This window comes from Rhineura floridana, chromosome 7 (genome assembly GCF_030035675.1).
Source record: "Rhineura floridana isolate rRhiFlo1 chromosome 7, rRhiFlo1.hap2, whole genome shotgun sequence".
In the NCBI taxonomy this organism is placed as follows: domain Eukaryota; kingdom Metazoa; phylum Chordata; class Lepidosauria; order Squamata; family Rhineuridae; genus Rhineura; species Rhineura floridana.
This window is the reverse complement of record NC_084486.1, coordinates 98,961,833-98,967,956: the sequence shown is the minus strand read 5'-3', so window position 1 is coordinate 98,967,956 and position 6,124 is coordinate 98,961,833.

Here is a 6,124-nt window from a genome sequence, read left to right as displayed (position 1 = left end):
CTGCATATCTTAAATTATTGATATTTCTCCCTCCAAATTCCACACCTCCTTCATCTTGGTCCAATCCTGCTTTCCGTATGATATGTTCTGCATCTAGATTAAACAAATAGGGTGATAAAATACACCCCTATCTCACACCCTTTCCAATTGGGAACCAGTCAGTTTCTCTATATTCTGTTCTTACAGTTGCCTCTTGTCCAGAGTAGAGGCTGCGAATCAGGACAATCAGACGCTCTTGCACCCCCATTTCTTTTAAAGTATTCCATAGTTTTTCATGTTCTACACAATCAAAGGCTTTGCTGTAATCTATAAAGTACAGGGTGATTTCCTTCTGAAATTCCTTGCTCCGTTCCATTATCCAACGTATGTTTGTGATATGATCTCTGGTGCCTCTTCCCTTTCTAAATCCAGCTTGAACGTCTGGCATTTCTCACTCCATATATGATAACAGCCTTTGTTGTAGAATCTTGAGCATTACTTTACTTGCATGGGATATTAAGGCAATAGTATGATTCCCTGGGATCCCCTTTCTTTGGAACTGGGATATATATTGAACGCTTCCAGTCTGTGGGCTGTTGTTTAGTTTTCCATATTTGTTGACAAATTTTTGTCAGAATTTGGACAGATTCCGTCTCAGTAACTTGTAACAACTCTATTGGTATGCCATCTATTCCTGGTGATTTGTTTCTTCCAAGTATTTTAAGAGCAGCTTTCACCTCATATTCTAAAATTTCTGGTTCTTCATCACATGGTTCCTCCATGAATGAATCTGTCATCCTTGTATCTCTTTTATAAAGTTCTTCAGTATATTGCTTCCATCTTCCTTTTCTTTCATCTCAGTCAGTCAGTATGTTCCTCTGTTGATTATTCAACATCCCTACTCACTACTAAACAGCTGGTATAGCACAGTGGGGAGGAGAGCCTGGCTGGGAGTCCAGAGTCTGTGAGTTCAAATCCCCACTCATGTCTCCTGGGTGTAAAGGGCCAGCTAAAGATCACCCCCACAGTGAGTGGCTCAGGGGTTACGTGCCCTGCCACCTGTGCAGCCGTGGGCAAAGCTGCATAGTCCCAAGGAGCCCAGTGGCCCCCCAGCTGGCAGTTGCAGACAAGGAAGGGGCTGGCTTGTGCAGCTGGGGCAAGCTGAGCAGGCCCTAGCCAGCTGGGGAGGACTAGCCTCAGAGGGAGGCAATGGTAAACCCCCTCTGAATACCGCTTTCCATGAAAACCCTAGTCATAGGGTAGCCATAACTAGGGATCGACTTGGGCAGTCCATTTCATTTTTCACTCACTACTGACAATCAAACACAGGGAATCATATAAAAACTTTCATGTTTGCCAATATTTAGACGAATTTTGCATTTATGGATTCAACCAAGTCTCCCATCCATATGTGTGCCTCATATGCTAACCAGGATCCAAAGACACCAGAATCAAATTCACTAATAGGCAAAAAACCTTGCGGTTTAAGAATGTACCTATAGCCAACAGATATTTCTATCAAACTTTAAAAAGCAGGGAAATTGGGCAGCTATAGTGAATGCACCAGGGGAGCAGGAGACCTGACCTCCTCTCTGAGATATTGGACTGCCCTACAAATTTGTCAAAATGCAAACACAATTTGGGTTGGTCTTTCACAGTCCAATCCACTTCCTGTGTAGCTTGGAAGAATTTGGTAACACGTGCCAACCACTGAAGGACATTCCTTTCACACCTTTCGGGGTTGTTTTTTTCATACTGATGAATACCTGCTATTTAGGAGAGACTCCCTTGCTTCCCTTATTTTGAGATAGGCTGAAGTGGTAGAATTACAAAAAGGGCAAGTTGGCTTATAGAGGGGGAGGGTTACATTCCCTTGCAAAGTTATGCTGAAAGGCAGTTTAGAAATACTGTAAGTATATATACTCTTGATGTATATCTCCCAATCCTAAATATGGAAGTAAGCTCCAGGATGTTTACTTGGACATTTCCTAAAGCTGCAGCCTGTATAATCATGGTACGTTAATAGGAAGAGGGCATTAATAATATCGCACAGTGTGGAATATGATTGCATTATTATTGTTGTTGTTTTATTGTTATTATTATCGTCGGGGCGGCAGGATCGATCTTCCCGCCCAAACCTGTTCATCAGTGCGATGCGACGCATAACAGTAACGGCTGTGGCGACTAATGGATAGTGGACTGGGTTCCTGACGCCTTCACCCTTGGGGAAGAGAAACTCTCCCGCTTTCTCTTCAGTCTAGCCGGGTGAAACAGTTAGGCTTCCCGCGTCCCTTTAGTCTCCGTGGCAACTCCGGGCCGCGTTCTGTTTCCATGGCAACAAAGGGTACTCGGCGTCCCCATTCACTTAGCAACCGCGGCCGGCCCCCGCCGCGTGCCTCTTGCATTCTCTAAGGCAGTGGAGAAGGACCTGCAGCGAGTCACTGACACTCCCGGCCAGAAATCTCTTTCCCAGCAGTGTGGCCTTTCGACACACACATGCACCGTTTCCTATTGTTCTGCATGACCCGAGAAAGGCTGCACTGCCACGGCCGGGTCTGTCTCGCAGATCCTCGGCCAGGGCTCTGAGCAATGAGCAGGGGCAGTGAGGAGACCCCGAGTCTGAGGTTGGAGGCTGCAATCCAGGTCAGTAAGTGTCTAGCTTTCTGAAGCTAGCTGCCTAGCTTTCTAATACTTGTCCTGCGGCTAATTTCAGAGTAAGTGATTAAATGCACGGTCCCCGCCTCTTCACGTATGATACTTCACTTGTAGCGCAGAACACCTGACCCAGAAAAAGAAAGGGTTGCATTTCCTCCGGATGGGGGTGGGTGGTACGGGGAAGTCCAGATTTCTAGCTTTGGAAGTGAAATGGATGATGAAGAAGAAAACTGTTTTCGCGTCTGCCTCCTTTTCATGCAGCTGATCTATACAATATATAGTTTCTGGACCGCTGAAGGAACAGCTGACGTTATCTCAACTTCAGCGAACTATTGATAGGATGTGCAAATGACAGTCCAGTCCAGTGGTGTTGGACTAAGACTGAAGGTCGCCCAGGTTCAAATCACCACCCAGCCATGAACCTCATTGGGTGACCTCAGGCCTGGCACTAATATTGGTCTACCTCACAGGGTTGTTGTAAGGATAGCACCAGGGGAAGGGCTATAGCTTCGTGGTAGAGCACATACTTTGTGTGCAAAAGGTCCCAAGTTCAATTTCCAACATGTCCAAGGAGGGGTGGGGGAAAGCCCCATCTGAAACCCTGGAGACCTGCTGCCAGTCGGTGTCAGATGCGTGAAACCTTTGGCCCTCCAGACGATGCTGGACTACAACTCCCATCAGCCCCATCAAACATGGCCAATGGCCTGGGATGATGGAAGTTGTAGTTTAGCAACATCTGGAGAGCCAAAGGTTCCCTGCCCCTGGAGACAGTGCTAGATGAATCGGTGGACTAACTTGATATAAAGCAGTGTTCTGTGTTCTCAATGGGATATTTGTGGGAGGAGGTTGACTATTACACCTGAAATCATGCCAGAAAAGTTTATCAAGTACTAAATCAGACAGGGTTTCTGGAAACCTTGGGACCATACAAAATAAAGATGTGACTTTTGCAGCATTATCATGACCCATTTGCAGCCAGTTTAGTAGAGCGGTATTTTTCTCTTTCCTCATACCCTTAGGAGAGCTGTTATTGTATGCATGTGCATTTTGCTGCAAGTAGAATTCTGTGAAGAGTTTGAATATATGATGAATGAAAATCCATTTTTGAAGACTTTCTGAAGGCTTCTGCTCTATTCTTCATAATATGACTATGTCATCTCTCCGTCTTGTGTAGGGAACCTTTGGCTCTCCAGATGTTGCTTGAACAACTACAACTCCCATCAGCTTCAGGAAGCATGGCCAATGGCCAGGGATGATGGGAGTTGTAGTTTAGCAACATGTGGAGTACCAAACATTCCCCGAACCTGCTCTATATGGAAATGTGAGCTAGCGGCTAGCCACATTGTTTTCTTACATGGGCCAAAGTTGTTTTGTAACAAATGTAGTTGTTGACATTTTAAACGACACTAGAGGGCAGTAAGGTTTCAGAAATGACAACAAGGAACACACCATAGACTAGACTCGAGGATGCATGTGGATGGCTTTGGAGGTGACCAAACGGGAAAATAAATTTACAGTAATATCCTACGGGTGTTTACTCAGAAGTCTAATTGAGTTTCATGAGACTTATTCCCAAGTAAGACTGCATAAGACTGCAGATTTAAACTGGACTGAAAATCTGAGTAAACTTCTGTTGATAGGTCTGTTCACATTTCAGAGCCGCACTTAACAGAATTTAACTCCAGTGCTGAAGAACACGACTAGCCCACCATAAAATTGCCAATATTATAATACCTCTTAATGAATCTATGATGTGACCACGTTTGGAATACTGTGCACCAGTCTGGTCACTGCAACTCAAAAAGGATAGGATATTGTAGAGCTGGTGTAGGTGCAGAAAAAGGCAACCTAAGTTATCAGGGGGCTGGAGCACCCCCCCTATGAAGAAAGCTTGTAGTGTTTGAGGCTTTCTAGTTTAGCAAAAGGCAAGTAAGGGGAATATGACAGAGGTGTATACCATTATGCATGGTGTGGAGAAAGTGAATAGAGAAGTATTTCTCCCTCTTATAGTATGGGATCCTGGGATCATCCATTGACGTTAAATGGTTAGAGATTCAGGACAGATAAATGGAAGTAATACACATACTTCATAGTTAAACTATGTTACCATAACATGTAGTGATGGCCACCAGCTTAAAGTGCAATCCTTTATGTGCGTGTGTGGTGGGTAATTATATACATGGTTTAACTGACTCATCTAGCACTGTAATGCTCTCGTTGGCGGGGTGGAACTGAGGGCAGGGCAACACTCTGCTTCCACTGTCCATTTCTGGCCTCAAGATTTATTTTACTTTTTAAAACTTTTTTAACTGTTTCTCCTTCCATTGCAAACAAGGGGAAGGAAAGGTTTTGACATACTCAAAAGTATCTATATTCTGTCCCTGTTTGGGGGTGAGTTAGGGGACTAGGCGAGCTTAGGGTCCTTTGGGGCTGGCAGGTCACCATCTGCAATGGGCAGTCTGCTCTACTTGAGTAGGTTCCTGTGCAATGTAGAAAATGGATTTTCCAGAGTTCTACATTGCTTGATGAACCTACTTGCATTAGAGCAGACTCTCCACTGCAGATGTTCACTCACTCTCCAACTCATGGAGCTAGGTCACTCACCCCTCCTTTCCCCACATATATTGATTTAATCCAGAAGATGAACACCTGAACAGGGGGGCTAGAGTAGCTGCCTTTTCAAAAGGCAATCCTATTCACACCTACTCAGACAATGGTCAGAGTAATCATGCATAGAAAAGGGCTGTGTGACACATTTCTGTGGCCTTGGATCTGCTACTAGACAGATCTAGACAGATCTGCACAACTCTAGCTTTTCCAACAAAGGCAATCTATAGTGCAAAAGCAAATTCCATGCTAGGGATCATTAGGAAAGTTACTGAAAATAAAGCTGCTGATATCTTAATGCTGTTGTATAAATCTATGGTGCGGCTCCATTAGGAATACCGGAATGCATTTCTGGTTCACCTCACTTCAAAAAGGATATTGTAGAGCTGGAAAGGTTTCAGAAAAGGGCAACCAGAGCGATCAGGGGGATAGAGCGACTCCCCTATGAGGAAACGTTACAGCATTTGAGGCTTTTTAGTTTAGAGAAAAAGAGTACGAGGTGACATAATAGAAGTGTATAAAATTATGCATGGCATGGAGAAAGTGGATAGAGAAAAGTTTTTCTCCCCCTCTCATTACACTAGAACTCATGGACATCCAATGAAACTCAATGTTCTAGTTGGGCATTATTGAAGACCAGCAAATTGATAGGTATTTAATTTGTTATTTTTGTATTTTATTACATATTTTTATGACTGGGGAGGGGAAGAAGTGTTTGTAGAACTTTCTACCTCAGGTTCCAAAATAACTTGACTGGCTTTGGGTACTTTGCACCTTGACTTGGGCACAGGAGAAGATACTATTTGCTGCTGTGCTTCAGGAAACAAAGGGTGGTATTCAATGCTAGTCCTGCTCAGAATAGACCCAAAGAAGTTAATAGACA